This window comes from Bubalus bubalis, chromosome 1, assembly GCF_019923935.1.
Source record: "Bubalus bubalis isolate 160015118507 breed Murrah chromosome 1, NDDB_SH_1, whole genome shotgun sequence".
NCBI lineage: Eukaryota > Metazoa > Chordata > Mammalia > Artiodactyla > Bovidae > Bubalus > Bubalus bubalis.
The window spans coordinates 7588693-7611959 of NC_059157.1; the positions used below are offsets into that span (position 1 = coordinate 7588693).

At 43.5% G+C, this 23267-nt stretch overlaps 1 protein-coding gene across 3 annotated transcripts in view; it reads right to left on the reverse strand.

Moving 5' to 3' along the window:
• CSGALNACT1 (chondroitin sulfate N-acetylgalactosaminyltransferase 1) overlaps window positions 1-23267 on the reverse strand; it is a 338580-nt gene that overhangs the window by 198959 nt on the left and 116354 nt on the right. The window contains exon 1 of one of the 3 annotated variants that reach the window (XM_025275451.3): window positions 19563-19941. The exons of the other annotated variants lie outside the window; for them this stretch is intronic. The gene's annotated coding sequence lies outside the window, so the exon portion shown is untranslated. Of the gene's footprint in view, window positions 1-19562; window positions 19942-23267 lie in introns of those variants that run through there. 3 annotated transcript variants of the gene reach the window in all.

Genomic DNA, 23267 nt, shown 5'->3' on the forward strand with positions numbered 1-23267 from the left:
ACACTACAAACACTCTTCCACACCCAACAACTGTAGAACATGCCTCATTTTCAGCAGTAAACAGAATGTTTATAACAACTGACCTCCTGCTGGGCCAGAACGCAAGTCTCAGCAAATCTCTAAAGATGGAAATTACAGTGAGTGCATTCACTGATCACAGTGCAATCAAGCCAGAAATCAAGTAACAGAAATGAAAAAAAAAAAATCCTCCAGTGTCTAGAATTAACCAATAAATAATTGGTTAATTATTTTAAATAATTCATTCATCAAAAATTATTTAGAACTGAATGATAATGAAAATATAAATCCTTCCAGAAGGAAAAACTTCTAAGTCAAGAAGGCATCTTTTGAGACACAGATATAAAGAACAGACTTTCGGACTCTGTGGGAGAAGGCGAGGGTGGGTGATTTGAGAGAATAGCATTGAAACATGTATATTACCCTATGTGAAAGAGATCGTAAGTCCAGGTTTGATGCATGAGACAGGGCGCTCAGGGCCGGTGCACTGGCACGACCCTGAGGGATGGGGTGGGGAGGGAGGTGGGAGTGGGGTTCAGGATGGGGAACACATGTACATCCATGGCTGATTCATGTCAATGTATGGCAAAAACTACAATACTGTAAAGTAATTAGCCTCCAATTAAAATAAATTAATTTAAAAAAAGAAGGCATCTGAAAGTGGTGAACAGGCCTGCTTCCCTCCTGACATGCTGTCCTGAGATCTGTGACTTTTATTAATGGAGCACACACTGAGCCTCCACCTGAGAAGGGGCCCACCTCCCTCCTACGTTGAGGTCACTGGAGACAAACGGTTAAATGCCTCGGACACAGACCCTGGGCAGCCACTCCATGGAATATAAGAACCTTCTGTTTTACAGTGAGAAATGGTACCGTCTTTCCTCCCAGAGCCAAGCACTTCTCTCCCAGGAGAAGAATGCCCACGAGCACTAGACTGTCCAACCACCTCCTTGGCAGAGGAGACCCTCCTAGACTGTTGCTTCTGCCATTCTAATTCCCAATGGCCCTTATCCTTAAGAGACGATTATCTTGACTTTCACCTGAACACCTGAGCTGCCTTCTGGTGCTTGAGAATTACATAAGGCCACCAATACATACCAGAGAAGGGGATGGCACCCCATTCCAGCACTCCTGCCTGGAAAATCCCATGGGTGGAGGAGCCTGGTAGGCTGCAGTCCATGGGGTCGCTAAGAGTCGGACACAACTGAGTGACTTCACTTTCCCTTTTTACTTTCCTGCATTGGAGAAGGAAATGGCAACCCACTCCAGTGTTCTTGCCTGGAGAATCCCAGGGATGGAGAATCCCAGGGACAGGGGAGCCTGGTGGGCTGCCGTCCATGGGGTCGCACAGAGTCGGACACGACTGAAGCAACTTAGCAGCAGCAGCAGCAGCAGCAACCAATACACACACCTGGACTTCCCTGGTGGCTCAGACAGTAAAGCGTCTGCCTATAATGCGGGAGATCTGGGTTCAATCCCTGGGTTGGAAAGATCTCCTGGAAAAGGAAATGGCAACCTACTCCAGTGTTCTTGCCTGGAAAATCCCATGGATGGAAGAGACTGGTAGGCTACAGTCCATAGGGTCACAAAGAGTCGGACACAACTGAGCGACTTCACTTTCTCTCTTTACCAATACATAAAACTCTCACACATATTCCAGTTTGAAAAGAAAGTCTATAATCACAAATGAATATCTTGTGTTATAGCCTCTGACAAAATTACCTGCATGCTTCATAATGTATTTCCTGTAGCTCAATAAAAATGAAGCATTCACAGAAGTATAATAAATATAATATTCAAAAGATAATTTTGTTTTACACTTCTAAATATCCATCAGTATATTAATTGGAGTAATTACCACTCACCCATCCCTTTAAATCTCAGTGGTTTAAAACAACAAAGGTTTAGTTCTCTTCCAAATCACCACCTGCTTGCTGCAGTGTCATCTGAGTGTCAAACAGCCAGAAGCAACACAGACGCACACAGGGAGGTCGGACCAGACCAGGCCAGACTTGGCCTCTCAGTCCGGAAGTGACACACCCTGGCCCTGCTCACATTCCATTGGCCAGAACCTGTCACATGACCCTACCCAGATCCCAAGGGGCAGGCAAGGGTGGTCTCCCAGTGATCAAGAGGAAAGTGAAGTGGTTTGTTGAACAGGTGATACTGTTCTTGTCTCAAATGCACATCAAACTTCCCAGTTCATTAAGGAGGAAGGAGGAAGGAAGTGGTCTTCACTGATGTGGGTACCAACTTCACACACATCATGTTTAAACAGAAAGGAGACTTGGGAACCAGATGTGTTATTCCCATTTTATAGATGGAGAAAGCAAAGCACAGAGCTAATAAACAGGCGAGTGAGAAGCTGACCCCACATCTATGACTCCATGGTCATGTGACTTCTCAATCAATCTCAGTCTTAGGTGGATCCAAGTGTGGCCCACAGCCTCCCTGCATCAGAGTCATTGAGGTGCCTCTTCAAATTGTGGGATCCTGAACAATAAACAAAATGAAAAGACAACCCACAGATCAGGAGAAAATATTTGCCAATGATGTGACCAATAAGGGATTAGTCTCCAAAATTTACAAACAGCTCATGACAGTAGTATCAAAACAAACAGCCCACTCAAAAACTGGGCAGAAGACTTAAAATACACATTTCTCCAAAGAAGACACACAGATGGCCAACAGGTACACGAAAAGATGTTCAACATCACTAATTATTAGAGAAGTGCAAATCAAAACTACAATGAGATATCCCCTCACACCAGCCAGAAAGGCTATCACCAAAAAAAAAAAAAAAAAAATCCACACACAATAAATGCTGGAGAGGGTGTGGAGAGAAGGGAACCCTCCAGAACTGTTGGTGGGAACGTAGACTGGTGCAGCCACTGTGGAGAACAGTATGGAGGTTCCTCAAAAAACTAAAACAAGAGCTACCAAACGACCCTGCAGCCCCACCCCGAGCATATATCTGGAGAAAAACATGATCAAAAGGATACATGCATCCCCATGTTCATGGCAGCACTGTTTACAACAGCCAAGACGTGGAAGCAACCTAGATGTCCATCAGCAGAGGAAAGGATACGGAAGATGTGGTACATACATACAAGGCAATCTTACTCACCCACTAAAAAGAAAGACATAATGCCATTTGCAGCAACATGGATGGACATGTCATACAGTGAAGAAAGTCAGACAGAGAAGGAGAAATAGCGCATGACATCCCTTATATGTGGACTCCAAAAAGAAAGAATACAAGTGAACTTAGAAAACAGAAAGACTCATTGATTTGGAGAACAAATCTATGGTTGCTGGGGGAAGGGACAGTTAGGAAATTTGGGGTAGACACGCACACACTGCTATATTCAAAACGGATAACCAGCAAGGACCTACTGTATAGCACAGGGAACTCTGCTCAACGTTATATGGTGGCCTGGATGGGAGGGGAGTCTGGGAGAGCATGGATCCATGTATATGTATGGCTGAATCTCTTCAGTGCTCATCTGAAATTATTACAACATTGTTAATCAGCTACACCCCAATACAAAACAGAAAGTTCATAAACAACACCGAAACAAACAACAACAAAAAAATTGTGGGTTCCTGAGCTGCACACCACACTTACTGAATAAAAACCCGGGTTACAGGAACTTGCACTTTTAACAAGTTTCCAAGGGGACTCCATACCATTGATCACGCTATCTTTAGCACTCAACAGCAAATTCTAAAATAATGTCTTTCAAGAAAGTAGAACAATATAAGGGAAAAAGAAGAGATTCGGTAGGTTTAGGAGGGGAGAGGCCTTGTGACGAACTGAAAACCCTTCAGATGGAAGCACTTATCCAGAGACTAAAATTCTTCAGATGAAAGGCTCAGAAGCTGCGAACCCTGGCCCTCAACCAGTTAACCCCGAGTGATCTGACGAGCACTCACCAGTGCTGAATCTATTCTGAAGGAAGATGACATTGTCTCCACAGGGATCAGTGGAATCACGCTAAATGATCTCTAAAGCCCACTGTGGTTCTAGGAAATTGGGAGAACTATAAAGTGAGACAATAAAACAAGTACAGAATGAGAAAAGTAATAACAGTATTTAAAATAACAGCTGATCTCAGCAAAGCGCTTTTTGTTGAACAAAGACGAGCTTCTTCTAAAATGTATAGGGAAAGGCAAAAGAACTAAAATAACTAAAAGCAATCTGGGAAAAGAAGAATAAGGAGTGAGGAGTCACAGTACCCTGTTTTGAGGCTCACTCTGTAATCAAGACAGCGGGGTATTTATTGGCGGAGGCATAGACACACAGATCAATACAACAGATTTAAGAACCCAGAAATAGCTCATCAGTATGGCCAATGAATCTTTTTTACAAAGACACAAAAGCAACTGACTGGAGGAAGTATAGTGTCTTCAATAAATGGTGTCAGAATGATTGTTTATCCATACTCAAAAAAAAGGAAAGAATTTCAATCTAAACCTCATACCTTAAACAAAAATTAAATCAAAATAGATCCTAGATGTCAATGTAAAACATAAAAATATAAAGCTTTTAGGAACAAACAGAGGAGAAAAATCTTTATAATTCAGGGTTAGGCAAAGAAATTGCAGACATAACAAAAGCATGAGCGATAAAGGAAAAAATTCAATAAATTAAAAACTTTCACTCTAAAAAACATCCTGCAAGGGGATGCCACATAAAGGGAGAAAACATTTGCAAACCACATATCTAACAAAGGACTTGTACGCTGAACATATGAACTTTCTAAATTCAATAGTAAGAACACAAAGAATCCAATTTTTAAAAGGAGCAAAAGACTGGAAACCAGTCCATCACTAAAGAGAATATACAGATGACAAATAAGTTCATGAAGAGATGTCCAACACCACTAGCCATTAGGGAAATGCAAATTAAAGTAACAGTGAGATACTGCCTCAGCTCTTAGGATGGCAAAAATAAAACACAGCAGTGCAGAGAAACTGGAGGTCGCCCACATTGCTGGTAGAAATGTAAAATGGGACGGCACCAGAGAAAACAGCTTGACAGATTGTTTTTTTTTAAGTTAAACATACACTTCACACATGACTCAGCAATCACAATTTTAGGGAATGAAAAATGCTCACACAAAGTGGACATAAGTTTTCACAGCAGCCTTGTCTGCAATAGCCAAAGAACTGACGACAACCCAGATGTCTTTCAAACAGTCAATGGACGAACGAACTCGGGGCCACGGCTCAGCAGTGAAAAAGCAAGGACTGCTGTCCCACGACCAACCTGGATGGGTCTCAAGGTCATTACACTGGGTGGAAGAGCGATCTCCAGACGTGTGATTCCCCTTGCACGACGTTCTCCAAAAGTGATGGAGAACAGATCCATGGTGTCCAGGAAGGGGCGACCATGACGTAACAGCCTTTGTGCAAACAGGACAATCCTGCATCCTACTAGGGGGACGGTCACGTGAAGGTGTGTCCTGAAATGTCACAGAACTGTACACATATACACACAAACACACAGCACAGCATGAAAAAGAGTGAAATCCAAACAAGGTCTGTGCTTAATAGTGTTGTACCAAGGGCAGTTTCCTGGGTTTCATGAAGCATGGTCACTACGGAAGATACCATCATTACATGAAGCTGCAATGGTTTCAGGAGAATTTTCTACACTCGTTCTTCAACTTCTTGTGAGTCTAAATGATTTCAAAGTAAAAAGTTTAAAGACAGCTGATATCATCAGGACTTCCCTGGTGGTTCAGTGGCTAAGACTCCACGCTCCCAGTGCAGGGACCTGAGTTCAATCTCTGGTCAGATCAGATCACAGCAAAGAGTTAGCATGCTGCAAGTAAAGATCCCACAGGCTGCAATGAAGACCCAAGATCCCAGGTGCTGCAACTAAGACCCAACACAGGCAAATAACTAAACATACTTTAGAAATTAAAACAGCTGATCATTTGTTGAGTAATCTCTAGGTAGCTGTACTGTTCTGAGAACTTTATTTTTATCCACATATTGAATACTTAAATCTTTACAGTAGACACTGTGTTCATCACATTTTACAGAGGAGGAAACTGGGTTTCAGAAAAGGGAAGCAATTTGGGCACGGATGCAGTTGGTAAACCCAGGATGCCAGCCTCAGAGTCTTAGCCAATAAGTAGTATTAAAAAAAAAAAAAAAAACAGCAAATCAAAGAAAATGTCAGAACAGGAGTTAATAATATGGAAGAAAAGAAAAAGGACACAAAAGAGAGAACCATGACCATCACAGAAAAGACCGGGAAGTGGTCATTCCTGGCCACTCTGTACGTGTCCCTAGGAGGACACGTGGTCCTTTTTGATCCATGTGTTTCTAAAGCCCGAGGAGGACCCAGAGAGAGAGAAAGAGCTTTGTCAAAGGAGTACCAGTCAGAGGAATTGAAAGAAAGAATGAAACTGGCAGTTCATTCGACTCAAAATTAAACCTGTGTGGCGAGCCCCGCTCCCCACCCTCCAGGGCAGCAGGGGCCCTGGGGAGGGCAGGGAGGGTGTGCAGTGCGTTATCTGACTGCATCAGCTGGCCCATTTTACAGACAAAGAAACTGAGCTGCAGACGGGCTGAGCTCCGGCTAAGTCCCTTGGCTGCCAGGGTGGACAGGGGAAGTTCCAGCCCATGCTCTTCTGCCTTCAAGGCCAGACTTCCCACTACACAACACACTCTGCTGAGTTCAAAGATGTAAGGGCTTGACCAGTCCTCTGCCTGCTGGCATTTTTTTTTTTTTTTAATCAATGATGTTCCTTTCCAGTTGCAAAAACCTCCATCCATCGCAGTGCGGCTAACCTGGTTTGACATCAGCTCCACCTCCCCTGATCTCTACCTCGCTGTTTTTGTGGGACCTCATTCATCCCGTAAGTTAACCCATGTTTCTGGTTATCACTCTCTCGACAACCTCCCTGTGGATGTGACGAGTCGAATTAGAAGAAACTTAAGAGAAAGGGGAAGAACAATGACCCTCGTTCGACAGATGAGAACCTGGGCTGCCCGCTCGGGGAGGTGGCTGGGAAGCGACTTCAGGACAGGTGGGGAGGGAACGCCCTGAAGATTTCAAAACAGAACCCGTGCTCAGCACAGAGCAAATGCCCCTGGAGGACTCCTCCCATCTGGCCATGTGGACGGTGATGGAGCCGCAATTACCATGTCGGAAGAGGCACCCACGAAACTGCCCTGGGTGTGTAAGTATGTGTGTGTGCCCCAACAGAATTTCATTTATGGAGACTGAAATTTGAATTTCTTTTCACCTTTGGCCAATTTTTTAAATTAGTAGGTGAACTTTTGGAGACGTTTTAAGTGTACAGAGAAACTGAGATGAAAGTACAGTCTCCATGAACTCCCAACCGCCCCATGGGAGTTTCCCCTATTACTCACATCTTTCATTCCTACGGAACATTCATTACAACTGATGAACTAATACAGATACTTAATTATACATTATTGACTACAGACTTGATATATCTTTTGTCACCCGAATGTTATTGACCAGAGATATTTCAATTTTGGCTTACATAACAAATCACCAGCTACAGATGTCAGTTACTGCAAAAAATCCCCCAGTCAGTAAGGCGTTAATATGCTTTTCATTAAGGTTCGCTCCTGGTGACACAGCCTATCATTTCTGCCAAATGCAGACAAGTCCCCACCATCACAAGATCACACAGAATAGCGTCACTGCCCTAAAAGTCCCGTGTGCTCTGCCTATTCATCCCTCCCCCTCCCCAACTCCCGGCAACCACAGATCTTTTTTATTTGTTTATTTTTGCCTGCGCTGGGTCTTCGTTACTCTGCGCGGTCTTTCTCGAGTTGTGGTGCTCGGGCTTCTCCTTGCAGTGACTTCTCTGGTTTCGAGCATAGGCTCCAGGGCACGCAGGCTTCAGTGGCTGCAGCTCTCAGGCCCTAGGGCTCAGGCTCAGTAGCCGTAGTACATGGGTTTAGATGCTCCGCAGCATGTGGGATCTTCCCGGACCAGGGATCGAATTCGATTGAATCTGATCGAATGTGTCCCCTGCACTGGTAGGTAGAGTGCAATTTACTGCACCACCAGGGACATCCCAAATCACTCTTTTTACTGCCCCTAGAGTTTTACTTTTTGCTGAATGTCATAAAGTTGGAATCACACAGTACGCAGATTTTTCAGACTGGCTTCTTCCATTTAGCCACGTGCATTTAAGTTCTCTCCATGTCTTTTCATGACTTGAGAGATTTTTTTAATAGACTTTTTTAAGACCAGGGCTTCCCTGGTAGCTCAGATGGTAAAGAACTTGTCTTCAGTGTAAGAGACCCAGGTTTAATACCTGGATCGGGAAGATCCCCTGGAGGAAGGATGGCTATCCACTCTGGTATTCTTGCCTGGAGAATTTTATGGACAGAGGAGGCTGGTGGGCTACAGTTCACAGGGTTGCAAAGAGTCAGACACAACTGACTCTTTCTTTCACTTTCTTAAGAACAGTTTTAGGTTTGCAGAATAGATCGGAAAATACAGATCATTCCCCCAAACTCCCCCAAAGTCCCACACACTCACGTTTACAACTTGCACTAGTGTGATGCATTTGTTACAACTGATGAACTACTGTTGGTCCACTATTACTAACTGAAGTTCACACTGTGACATTAAGCACCAGGCTATGGCACATGGATAAGAATGGGTGTATCCACCGGTTTCATCACTGAGTAATATTCCATGATATGTGTGTATCATGCTGCTGCTGCTAAGTCACTTCAGTCGTGTCTGACTCTGTGCGACCCTATGGACAGCAGCCCACCAGGCTCCTCTGTCCACAGGATTCTCTAGGCAAGAATACTGGAGTGGGTTGCCATTTCCTTCTCCTGGATGTACCATTGTTTATCCATTTACTGCTGAAGGAATTTTGGGTTTGTTCCCATTTGGGGCCACTATGAATAAAAGTGCTATACTGCAAATGTTTGTGTTCAGGGTTCCATATGGACCTAGTTTTCAATTGATTAGAAGAACACTTAGGAGCATGATTGCTGGATCGTGCGGTGAAAATATGCTCAGCTTTGTAGAAAGTGCAAACTGTCTTCCAAAGCAGCTGTGCCATTTTGCACCCCCACCAGCAACGAATGAGAGAGCCCGTTGATCCACGGTCCTTGCCGGCACTCGGTGCTGCCAGTGTTTTAGATTCAGCCGTTCCAGTCATCTGGAGTGACATCTTGCTGCTGCTACTGCTGCTAAGTCGCTTCAGTCGTGTCCCACTCTGTGTGACCCCATAAACGGCAGCCCACCAGGCTCCCTGTCCCTGGGATTCTCCAGGCAAGAACACGGGAGTGGGTTGCCATTTCCTTCTCCAATGCATGAAAGTGAAAAGTGAAAGTGAAGTTGCTCAGTTGTGTCCGACTCTTTTCAACCCCATGGACTGCAGCCTACCAGGCTCCTCCGTCCATGGCATTTGCCAGGCAAGAGTACTGGAGTGGGGTGCCATCGCCTTCTCTGGAGTGATATCTTCTCACTTTAACCCAAGTATATATATATTTTTTAAAGTACATTGTTCAACTCCCTCAAGTAAAAAGCAACGTCTGATAAACTGCATAATAAACTGCAAGGAATCAGCTCTGAACGGTCATTCTCAGAAATTCCAATCACAAAAGAAGCCTCTGTTGAGAAAGAAAAATTAATCTTTAAAACAATTCATTCCTATTGCTGAAGGCAAGGCTGATATATGATTTGGAACCTGAAACACACTGAGCTTGAAGAAAACAAATCGAAATTTGTCCCATCATCACTAATATGTTAAAATACAAACTTTCAAAGGCAGTTGGACACCTGAAGTTGAGAGATTAAAAAAAAACTGTCTTCCAGTAACCACTGGCCACATTTAGGCATTTTCTCTGACATTCCTGGATTTGCTTTGACAACGTTCTCAGATTTAAACACTGTGCACTCATAAATTGCTTCATACCATTTCTAAGGCACTAAAACTTGAACAGCAGGGAGGGGAAGGAGGCTGTGCTTTCTCCTTCTTCTATAGCTTGTCCAGATGTTCTCTAGCACTTTTTATAGAAACTAGAGCACCAGAATAATGAGAAGAAAGGTTTCACTGTCTATTATTACACCTGCTATGGCTTGAATTTTCATAAAGACGTTCTCTTGCTATATTTATGGCAAAGCAGCATTTCACACCTGCATGTTGATACAATGGTTTTGATGTTCATTAACTCAACAAAGATTCAGGCAATAAAGTGCAAATAATTCTTGAAAGAAGTCACTCGTTTTCATTTTCTTTTTTGCATCGATGTGAACTTGCTATATGAAACTTAACATAATCAAAAATCATATAACACATCTGCCTTGAAAAATTATTGGCAAGACATCTTAAATTTTTTAACAGCCCATTTAATATTCCCGGTCTTAGCAGGCATGATCTAACCCATATGAAACAAGCGCTTATCCTCAGCTCTGGATGTGCTGTTTATGGCACCTCCTCTAGAGCCTTGGAAACAGTCCATAATGAGGTGGCAGAGATGCCTGAACACTTTTCCAAACCAAATGGCAAAACATTTAAGAGAAGCATCAAAAAAGAATTTGCCAGGAAAAAACCTAACATTTGGAATACCTTTTCTTTGCATTCTTGAGGATACATTTTGGAGGATACATTCAAATACTTCTGTGTCTGACCTCTGGCTACCTACGAAAATTGAGGCAAGGCATCCACATATTTTATAACGCAACATCCTCTAGTGTAAGATCCTTCAAAGCAAAAAGCTGAAACACCCACACTTTGGTAATGCTAAGAAAATTCTCCCCATTACTTTGCTGTCAACCTAACCAGAGTGTCTACACATTCTGCTGAAAGCCTTTTTAAGGGGAGTCTTGGGGCTTGTTGTTGTCAAATCACTAAGTCGTGTCTGACTCTTTGCGACCCCATGGGCTGCAGCACGTCGGGCTTCCCTGTCTCTCACCAACTCCCAGAGCTTGCTCAAACTCATGTCCATTGAGTCGGTGATGCCATCCAACCATCTCATCTTCTGTCACCCACTTCTCCTCTAACTTATTTTAAAATTTCCAGAGAAGGACTTTTGGCTCAGAGGATACTGATTATCAGGTTGAACTGAAGGTGTCTTTGCCAAGTTAACCACACACCCTCACTAACCATGTTGGGAAGCCTCCAGGACAAGAGGCACAGATGTTTAATGCAGTACAAATAACTGGAGGATTTTGGTAATTCAGTGCTTTCCTTTTTCACCCATAGCTTGATAAACATAGTACTCTCATCTGCACCAAAGATGGAAAATTTTCTAGCATACAGTTACAGGTTGAATTGTGCCCTCTCAACAACAAAGTAAGCACACTGTTGTTGATATGCCCAGAACGTCAAAGTGTGACTTGTTTGGAAGCAGGGTCTTTTCAGATGCAATGAAGCCATCTCATTGGAATCAAATGGTCAATGGGATAGGGTGGTCCCTAATCCAATACGGCTGGAGTCCTTATAAGATGATGTGAAGACACAGGGAGAGAACACGGTGATGAGACAGATATTACAGAGAGCGAGAGTTGCAGCTGCAGGCCAAGAAAGGCCAAGAATTAACACCCACGGCCACGGCCAGGGAAAGGAAGGAAGGACTGTCCCCTACAGGCTTCAGAGGGAGTATGGTCCTGCCCATGCTCTCAGAGGCACAGATTTCAGATGTCGAACCTCCAGATTTTTGAGACAATACATTTCTGTTGTTTTAAGCCACCCAGCTTGTGGTCATTTTTTTGTGGCATTCTTCCAAAACTAATGCACAACATGATCAGGTGGGATTTATTTACTGGGATGCAAGGATGGTTCAGCATACACAAGACAACCAATGTGATACACCACATTAACAGAATGAAAGATAAAAATAGTAGACTCATCTCAATAGATGGAGAAAAGCATCGGACAAAAATACAACATGTTTTCATGGTAAAACTCCTAACAAACTGAATACAGAAAGAACATACATAAAGGCCGTCTATGATAAACCCCCAGCCAGCATTATACTCAATGGTGAAAGCTCTCCCTGTGACAACAGAGACAAGAAAAGGGTATCCATTGACACCACTCCTATTCAACCCAGTACTGGAAGTCCTAGCCAGAGCAATCACGTAAGAAAAAGAAATGAAAGTAAGAAGGAGAAGTGTCTTTGTTTGCAGATAACATGATTTTATATTTTAAAAATCCTAACGATTCCGTGAAGAAATTGCTAGAAGTAATCAGCTAAATCAGTAAAATTGCAGGTTACAAAATCAAAATATGGGAAACAGTCGTGATTTTATATACTAACAATAAAACACCAGAAAAAGAAATAAAGAAAACAAGCCCATTGACAATAGTATCAAAAACAATCAAATACTTAGTAATAAACTTATCCAAAGAGGTGAAAGATCTGTACATTGAAAACTATAAGACTTTGATGAAAGAACTGAAAAAGATACAAACAAGTAGAAAGATAGCCCATGTTCATGGATTGGAAGAATGAATATTGTTAAAATATTCCTATTACCCAAAACCAGCTATAGATTCAAAGAAATTCCTATCAAAATTCCAATAATATTTTTCATGGAAATATAAAAACTACCCTAAAATCTGTACGGAGGCACAAAAGACACCCAAATGGCCAAAGCAATTATGGCAAAGTAGAACAAAGTTGGAGGCACCACACTTTCTGATTTCAAACTGTACTACAAAGCTGTAGTAATGAACACAGTATGGTACTGGCATAAAAATAGACACAGAGACCAATGGAACACAATTGAGAGCCCAGAAATAAATCTATGTATATATGGTGTCTTCAATAAATGGTATTGGGAAACCTGAATAACAACAAGTGGAAGAATGTGCACCACTCCCAAAAATGAACTTGGAATGGATTAGAGACTTAAATTTAAGATATAAAACCACAAGATACAAGATATAAATCTTATACCACAAGACACAAAACTTCTAGAAGAAAACACAGAAGGAAAAGCCCCTTGGCATTGGTCTTGGCAGTGATTTCCTGGACATGTCGCCAAAAGTGCAAGCAATAAAAGCAAAACAAATAAGTGGAAATAGGGACTTGCCCAGCGGTTCAATGATTAGGACATCGATCTTCCAATGCATGGGTTCAATCCCTGGTTGGGGAATTGAGATCCCACATGCCCTGAAGCCAAATTTTAAAAAAAAGCAGGATTACATCAAACGAAAAAGCTTCTGCATATCAACAAAATGATAAAGCAACCTACTGCATGGGAGAAAATATTTGCAAATCATATATCTGATAAGAGGCTACCCTGGTGGCTCAGACAGTAAAGCATCTGCCTGCAATGCAGGAGACTGGGGTTCGATCCTTGGGTTGGGAAAATCCTCTGGAAAAGGAAATGGAACCCACTCCAGTACTCTTGCCTGGAGGCTACAGTCCATGGGGTAGCAGAGAGTCGGACACGACTAAGCGACTTCACTTTCACTTTTCTTTTATCTGATAAGGGCTCAATATCCAAAATATATAAAGAACTCATACAACTCAACAGCAAAAAACAAACAATCCAAGTTAAAAGTCAGTGGAAGAATTTATTTTCCAAAGAAGACATCCAAATGGCCAACAATTACATGAAAAGGTGCTGGAATTCACTAATCATCAGGGTAATGCAAATTGAAACCACAATGAGGTATTACCTCACACCAGGGAGAATGGCTATCATCAAAAAGAACACAAATAACAAATGTTGGGAAGATGTGGAGAGAAGGGAACCCAAAGGAGTACGTCAAGGCTGTATATTGTCACCCTGCTTATTCAACTTATATGCAGAGTACATCATGAGAAACGCTGGGCTGGAAGAAGCACAAGCTGGAATCAAGATTGCTGGGAGAAATATCAATAACCTCAGATATGCAGATGACACCACCCTTATGGCAGAAAGTGAAGAAGAACTAAAGAGCCTCTTGATGAAAGTGAAAGAGGAAAGTGAAAAAGTTGGCTTAAAGCTCAACATTCAGAAAACTAAGATCATGGCATCTGGTCCCATCACTTCATGGCAAATAGATGGGGAAACAGTGGAAACAGTGTCAGACTTTATTTTTCAGGGCTCCAAAATCACTGCAGATGGTGATTGCAGCCATGAAATTAAAAGATGCTTACTCCTCGGAAGGAAAGTTATGACCAACCTAGATAGAATATTGAAAAGAAGAGCTATTACCTTGCTAATAAAGGTCCATCTAGTCAAGGCTATGGATTTTCCAGTGGTCATGTATGGATGTGAGAGTTGGACTGTGAAGAAGGCTGAGCGCCGAAGAATTGATGCTTTTGAAGTGTGGTGTTGGAGAAGACTCTTGAGAGTCCCTTGGACTGCAAGGAGATCCAACCAGTCCATTCTAAAGTAGATCAGTCCTGGGTGTTCTGTGGAAGGACTGATGCTAAAGCTGAAACTCCAATATTTTGGCCACCTCATGCGAAGAGTTGACTCATTGGAAAAGACTCTGATGCTGGGAGGGATTGAGGGCAGGAGGAGAAGGGGACGACAGAGGATGAGATGGCTGGATGGTATCACCAACTCGATGCACATGAGTTTGGGTGAACTCCAGGAGCTGGTGATGGACAGGGAGGCCTGGCGTGCTGCGATTCATGGGGTCGCAAAGAGTTGGACACGAGTGAGCAACTGAACTGAACTGAACTGAATGCACCATTGGTGGGAATGCAAGCTGGTACAGCCATTATGAAAGCCACTCGGGCAATTCCTCAAAAAAGTAAAATCAGAATTACCATACGATCCAGCAATCCCACTTCTAGATATTTATCCAAAGGAGTTAAAAATCAAGACCTTATAGAGCTATCTGCAATCCCATATTCCTTGCAATATTACTCATACTACCTAAGATATGAAAACAATCTCAGTATCCATTAACAGATGAATGGATAAATAAGATGTGATATACCTAAGATTATAAGATTAACAACTTCTAGGCATCTAAGGCACAGCATGATGATTACAGGAATACTGTGTCATATGTTTGAAGGTTGCAAAGAGAATAGATATTTAATAGTCTCACCACAAAAAAGAAATAGCAATTATGTAACAAGACGGAGTTGTTGCTAATACATAGTTGCTAATACTATGGTAGCAATCATTTTGCCATATATAAATACATCAGATCAAATGTTGTACACCTTAAACATTCACAATGTTGTATGTCAATTACAGCTCAATAAAGCTGGGGGGAAATAAAAAAAATTAGCCATCAACAGAAAAAAGACAGCTGGGGACTCCCTGGTGGTCCAGTGGCTGAGACTCTGTGCTCCCAATGCACGGGGGCCCAGGTTTGATCACTGATCAGGGAACTAGATCCCACAGGCCGTAACTAAGACCCAGTGAAGCTAAATAAATTTTTAAAATAATAAACATTTTAAAAACTGTTTTAAAAAAGGAAGCTAGCACATATACCTTGTTAAAAATGGGTTCAGGAGTCAGATAATGGTTCAAACCCCGCTGTCTGGATTAACTTTCACAGCATTCAAAGCTCCTCTGGGTAAGTCTTGCTACAATGAGCGGTCCCCAAGGCTCAGATCCTGTCCAGGCCCACCGCCAGGGCCCTGCTTCTGGTCCCACACTTTGGCAGGAAAACAGCCTCCAGTGACACCATGCAGATGAAGGTCTGTGATCAGAATTCACTCAGGGGGAGGGCCCTCCGGGGATGTGTGTGTTTGTTTCTTTGATATTTAATAAACCCAAAATAAACTGGGAAACTCATTTTACCTTAAAATTAAAATACACGGAGGCTATCTCATGTCATATTCATTAATCTTAAAAATATATTACTTTTATACATATAAAGTAGCTTTGACTAAAAAGTTTAATTGTGTTCGCCCAAAATTCATATGCTGACCCCCTAACTCCAGTGTAATGGTATTTGGAGATGGGGCCTTTAGAAGGGCCTCCTTAGGGTTAGGAGGTCATGAGGGTAGAGTCTGAATGATGGGATTTTTGCCTTTATAGGAAGAGACGCCAGAAAGCCTGGAGTGTGAGTGTGCGTCTGTGTGTGTCTGTCTATCTGTCCTGTCTCTCCCTCAACCACCTATGTGAATACACAGCAGGAAGGCAGAAGTAAAAGCCGGGAAAAGTGTCCTTGCTGGAAACCCACGTGCTGGCACGTGGACCCCCAGCCACCAGAACTGCGAGAACGTAAACGTTTGCTGTTGAAGCCTCCCAGACCATGGTGTTTTGTATGGGAGACTGAGTTGACTAAAACTGTTGTTATACACAAGTGAGAACCTAAGTTAATGAAATGGTGAAAACACCTCAAATTCTATAGCAGTAGTCAGACATCAGCTGGGTCAGAACTCCCTCCCTGGAAGTCTTCAGCTGCTTTGGTGGTGGGGTAGTTTAGTCGCTAAGTCATGTCCAACCCTCGCGACCCCGTGGACTGTAGCTCACTAGGCTCCTCTGTCCATGGGATTTCCCAGACAAGAACACTGGAGTGGGTTGCCATTTCCTTCTCCAGGGGATCTTCCCGACTCAGGGATCAAACCCCTGTCTGCTGCATTGCAGGCGGATTCTTTACCAACTAAGCCATCAGGGAAGTCCTCAGCTGCCCTGAGTACAGTTCAGTTCAGTTCAGTCGCTCAGTCATGTCCGACTCTGTGATCCCATGAACCACAGCACACCAGGTCTCCCTGTCCATCACCAACTCCCGGAGTTTACCCAAAGTCATGTCCATTGAGTCGGTGATGCCATCCAACCATCTCATCCTCTGTCATCCCCTTCTCCTCCTGCCTTCAATCTTTCTCAGCATCAGGGTCTTTTCAAATGAGTCAGTTCTTCACATCAGGTGGCCAAAGTACTGGAGTTTCAGCTTCAACATCAGTCCTTCCAATGAACACCCAGGACTGACCTCCTTTAGGATGGACTGGTTGGATCTATTGTGTGTCAATTAAGTTGCTGTGCTCCTCTGCTTTCAGTAACAAATAAGACCTGTTTACTCTGTATTTCATGGCACAGCCCTGTTCCCGGGGGTGGGCTCTCAGGGCAAAGCAGAACAGGAGGAGGGGAGGGAGAAGGGGACCCCCCGTCCTCTCCCCAGGACACCTGGGCCTGAGCCCTTGTCTGAGCCGCCTCCCCGTTAGTGATGCCCACACAAAGGCATGGCACGTTATGAGTCAAGGGCCTGCAAGGGACCAGGCTGCCTCTCTGCCCGCCTCCCTGGTGCTGAACTCTTATCCAGAGCACCAGGTGAACACCTGTTTCCCCAATGCCCCCATCACCTCTCGGATCAACCCCATGTCCTTGGCTTACTGGAGTCACTTCATTAAAGGATGGGCAGAAAGGGGACTTCCTGGTGGTCCAGTGGCTAAGACTCCACGCTCCCAGCTCAGGGGGCCCAGGTTCGATGCCTGGTTAGGGAAGAAGATCCTGCATGTCCCAACTAAAGAACCCGCATGCCACAACGAAGGCCCAGTGCAGTCAAATAAATAAAAACAAATAAATAAGGGATGGGCAGAAGGGAGCAGCTCTGAGGTATCCAGCATCTCCACTTTCCTCCTTGTCTTTTCACTCCCCTGTTCTTTCAACCAGTTGAGAAGCCCTTTCACACAATTTCCCAAATTTCATGATATTATTCCCAGGAAGGATGTATAAGACATGCCAGAACCCCAGAGAAAATACCTGTGAAATAAACCCCACTTTTGCATAGTATTGGGGCCACTTTATAGAGAACAGCTGACTTTTTTTATGTTCTATGCTTTTTTGAATCTGGAAAGTATTGACAGTTCCATAAAGACACACCGGTTTGCCATTTTTAATACACCTGCACAACACTACCTGTCTGGCAAAAATCAGTGTTCACGATAATTGAGGGTCACTGGTATCGGATATCCATAGCCAACAGTGCTTCCCTCAACCTGAGACAGATCTCTAACATCCTTCTAGAATTCTCTATTCAACAAGAATAGCACAAGAGTACTTCCTCTCAGAGGTTTTATGAAGTTTTTTTACCTTGATTACTTAATGCATCATTTTATACCACTTGGATATGGATACTTTCACAGGCAAATCGGAGTCCTTGAGACAATGATTTCAGATGTATCATTCATTAAAGAAAGCAATGACTTACATTTCATCATCTGTTTTCATTAAAATGTCTTAAGGAAATGGTTCTGCCTTAAAGGCTCTCTTCCTGAGTTCATATGCAACCAAATCATCTTATTCTTTTCCATGAAAAACCTTAATTCTTGCAAGTTAGAGTTGGTGACTTTAATATTTAGTAATAGCCGCAATCATTCTTTTTTATTTACCATATGCAGTTGGCAAGATTTTTATTTTACTATTTTTCTTTTCCATTTTATGATAATGCTCTCTTTTTTGTATGATAATGTCATAAGCCTAATTTTCTCTTCAGCTAGGTCTTGGATATTCCCCTCAAAGGCTGATATTTTAAATGAAAACATTTAAAACTTAATGTTAGCAGAATGGTTATGTGGTCACATGCATACATGGGGAGATAAGCCTACAGACTCCGTTAATAATATTCCATGCAAATTAAGTCTAACGCGGCACATATAGTAAGCAGCTTCCCTTCAGGGCTGAGCTAAATTGTAAAACTGAGGCTAAAGTTTTTAAAAGATAGTAAAATGGAGAGCAAATAACTAGGAATCAGCTTGTCAACTTCTGTTGCAGGGCTGATGTCTGAATATCATTTGCATCTGACAGAGAAAATCACAACCTAAGAAACACGCTCCTTGGATGAGCATCTAGCCTACATTAACACTGATACTGAGTAGGGCCCTGTGAGGGCCTAGGCACAAAGCTTTTCTGTGTCCTTCATTTATTTGATTATAGGAAATAACCTTCATTCAGCCTCCATGACCTTCCCTGAGCTCCAACTGGTCAGATTCAAGCACAAAACCAGAAGAAACAAACAGTCAAGAGAAAGAATAGTGCAGCCTTGGGGCAGGGTCTTGGTTCCCCATCAATACACACAAGAGTATCTTTGAGCTGTTTTGCAGATATGGAAAGCCCCTCCGGGTGAGAGTAGGGTGCTGCCCACCAGCACACAGACTCCAGACCAGTTAGAAGCAGAAGGTTGACGATGCTGACTCCCACTTACCTGTCCACCAACCCATCAGAAGAACGCCCACGAACTGACCACGCCCTCTTTGAACCACTGCTTTGAAACTCCTCATTAGCCCCTCCACACTGGGACACACAGCTTTGAGGACATTAGCCCACTGTGTCCCCCCTTTGCCTGGCATAGCAATAAAGCTATTCTTTTCTTCAGTTCAGTTCAGTCACTCAGTCGTGTCCGACTCTTTGTGGCTGCATGGAGTGCAGCACGCCAGGCCTCCCTGTCCATCACCAGCTGCTTACTCAAACTCATCCATTGAGTCGCTGATGCCCTCCAACCAGCTCATCCTCCCTTTCTCCTCCCACCTTCAATCTTTCCTAGCATCAGGGTCTTTTCTACTTCACCCAAAACTCTCTGTCTTAAATTTAATTTAGTGTAGGGGTACAGAGGCCAGATTCAGCTTCAACCTGACCCTTTTTTGTGTGTGTGGTTATTTGTTAACAAACATACCAGATGGGTGTCTCTTGCAGACATTAGCTGAGGCTGGCCCAAGTCATCAGTTCAACAGGTCCTTCAAGGTAATCTGGAGCCCATGTGCAAGTTGAAGACGCACCTAGTTTAACAGCAGCCAGAGGTTGGGGGTTACAGGAAGGATCAGTTTCAGAAAGGCAGGAAGTGGCAGCGAATCAAGCTTACCAGCGTGACAACCAGCCTAAACTGTCAGTACCTTGAGAGCAGGCGCTGAGTAAGAGTTCTCTCTAGTTTCTTATGTCTAATGTGCTGAACCTTTCTGTGTGCCTGAAATTCCCTCCCCACCTCTCAGCATCGCTGGGCCCACTCCACCCCCCAGGCCTCAGCTGCAAAGTCAGTTCCCAAGGGTGGCCCACCTGGGCCAGGCTCTGCCCCAGTGCTGTCTACCGAGACTGCATAACAGAAACGAAAAACAGACAAAGGAGGACTTGCAGGGGACAAATGACGTGACTTGCCCGGCATGGCAGCCACGCCCAAAGGATGCCCACTTGTCTCTGAGCTCAACCTGACCCCAGACCTACCCTTCTTCTCTCCACCCTGTAAGATCTGTGCTCTCCCAGGGCTCACTGCTCTGATTACTGATGACCCTCAAAAGTATCAATAACGCTATTCCTAGGGACTTTCCTGCCAGTCCAATGGTTAGACTCTGTGCTTCCAATGCAACGGGCATGGGTTTGATACCTGATCCCTGTTCAGGGAACTAAGATCCCACATACCACATGGCAAAAAAAAAAGTTATCCCAAAGTGAGGTAAAAGAAACTGGAGGAACTGGAAGGCAATAATAGAGAGAAAAAAAAAAAGAATAATAAAAGGGAAAGGGGTACTTGAAATGTATTATGACTGAATGAAATCTAAATGCACAAAAGACTGATTCACCTGGAATTTAAACAGTCTAAGGAGATCTCTGCAAGAAGTGATTATGTAAGTGGACAGAAATGAACAGGGATGGGGGGGTGGGCACAGTGATCTCTCTCCCCTGGCCGAGAGATGCAGGGAAGGAGCTGGGCTGGGCGGCCATGAAGGGGTTTTGTAAAGCCGATGCATCAGCATCACTTTTATAGACCACGTTGGGGTATAAAAGCACATACAGAGCGTTACATAACTTCCAAGGTCAGCTAAAACCACCACATACATAATTTGACAAAGGCTTGTTTCATACTATAAATGCCTACTTTTGTGCTCTTTTCCTGAACTTTCATGACTCACCAATAAAGAGATGCAACATTTCATGATGTATTCTCTAATGAATCTGCCTTGTCTATTCAGGATTCTGCAAAGGGAAAACCAGGAGCAAATGTAAATGTTTTCCTGGCCCTTATAAAAGTACAAAATTAAAAAGGCCCATTACCCTGTAATGGAAATATTCTACTAAACTGAAATCTCATTTTCAAATGATCCAACCAGAACAATCAACAATCACAGGCTTTATGTCCAAACGGGAGAGGAGGGGGCACAGATAACTTGCCCTTGGGTTAGCAGGGTTATATTTAAACAATGAAGGCCAAACATGTCTATATGAAGGGCTCTGAGAAAAATATGCCGGGTATTTTTTTTTTTAATTAATGGGAATTCTGCTCCCAAATTTCTACAGAAAGCTTTTTATTTTCTAATCTGATTATTCACTGCAATTTTAGCCACTTCCAGGAAGAAGTCAGAGGACTGTAAAAATCTATGATGTCCCATCTGCAGGGAGGTGACCTACAATTGGGGTCCCTGGGGGCTCCACGTTCCAGTATGAGCTGGGATCACATGTGTGGGGTCAAGGGGAGAGATGTGCATGAAACAATGAGCTCAGGAGTTCCCCAAGATGCAAGCAAGTGCTGAAAACCACAATCACACCAAGTGTGGGCAACAGGAAGCCAGGTTGGAGATTTAACACTTGACAAAAAAAAAGTTTCCCTCTCCTCTACACCCACAAAGGAATAGGGCTGCTTTTCCTAATTAGGCCACAGACAACACACAACTGCTCTGACCCCCTCCATTCACCATCGACAGATGGCAAAGTATTACAGCTTCTTGGATTTATAGGGACATATCCATTTGTATTATCTACAAGTGTTTTTTGGAACATTCACTTTTAAAAGAATAGTTCTTGAAACAATAAGGTCCTACTGTACAGCAGAGGAAACTATATTCAGTATCCTGGGATAAACCATAATGGAAAAGAATATGAAAAAGAATATATATATATGTGTGTGTGATATATACACATACACGTATATTCCACTCACAGAAGAGTCAGTAAAGAATCTGCCTGCAATGCAGGAGACCTGGGTTCTATTCCTGGGTCGGGAAGATCCCCTGGAGAAGGAAACAGCAACCCACTTCAAGTACTCTTGCTGGAGAATTCCATGGACAGAGGAACCTGGTGGACTACAGTCCACGGGGTTGCAAGAGTCAGACATGACTCAGCGAATAAACCCCCAGACATACACGTATAACTGAGAAGGAGACGACAGAGGACGGGATGGTTGGATGGCATCACCGACTCAATGCACATGAGTTTGAGCAAACTCTGCAAGATGGTGAAGGACGGGGAAGCTGGCGTGCTGCAGTCCATGGGGTCTCAAAGAGTCAGACATGACTGAGCGACTGAACAATAACTGAGTCACTTTGCTGTACAGCAGAAATTCACACAACACTGTAAAACAATTACACTTCAATGAAACAATTCTTTAAAAAGAACAGTTTTTCAAAAGTTGATACAATAAAAAAATGGGAGGAAGGGGGAATAAAAGCTACGAGTTTATAACTTTAGTTGCAACTTGGCATCATTTCAGTCTAATGAAATCCCTGAAACATTTAAATTTACTTCATAAGATATAAGATATTTTCATACAATGGAAACAACTAAAAGATTGTTTAAAAAGTTTCTTTGTTTCCTTGTAGGAATCATGACACTGTTACATGTGCAAAGTCCACACAAGAGCAGTGCGCAGGGCAGTGTCAGAAACAGCATCACATCCTTACACCTCTCCAGATGCACCGCATGCAGCACTTTGTCATTGGCATAGCAACGGTTATTCCCATGGGAGGAAGTCACCCGGACAAGCGGCAAAGAGGATCGGTGAGAGAATCAGTCCCAGAAACCAGGCACCCAGCCCCCAATCCAGTACTTTTATTATTCAGCCCCTCATTAAGGTCAAGTTTTCTGAAGAAGAAACTCCATCTCCCTAAGAAAGGCGGCATTGCATTGGCAGTTAAGAGTATGGGCTTTGGAGACAAACAATTCTAAGTCCCAGGCCTTGTTCTGCCACATTCCAGGGATGTAACCATGGACCAGTAACCATTCCTCCCTGCACTCCGTTTTACCATCGGTACAATGGTCCTATGGCAGCCACTGTCATGATACACCAGTCTCCAGCTTTCCCCCTCTTCCCAGCGCACAGAAGGCACACTCCTCCGCCGCCTGCACCTGCACGGCGCTACGTGACCAGCTCTGACAAATGCACTGTGAGCGGAGGAAGGTTTGTGGCATCCAGGTGTGGACAGTGAGGAGTCCACGCACACACGATGCTGTGCACCCTCTCTGGTACCCAGCCCTGTGCTGAGACCAGTCACCTAACACCACACCATCTAACAGATCGCAGCTCAAGCCTTCCTCAGGCCCCTTCTTGTGACGATCAAATGAAATGGCAGAGGAAGTTCTTAACACAATGCCTTGCACGGTCACCAGTGAACAA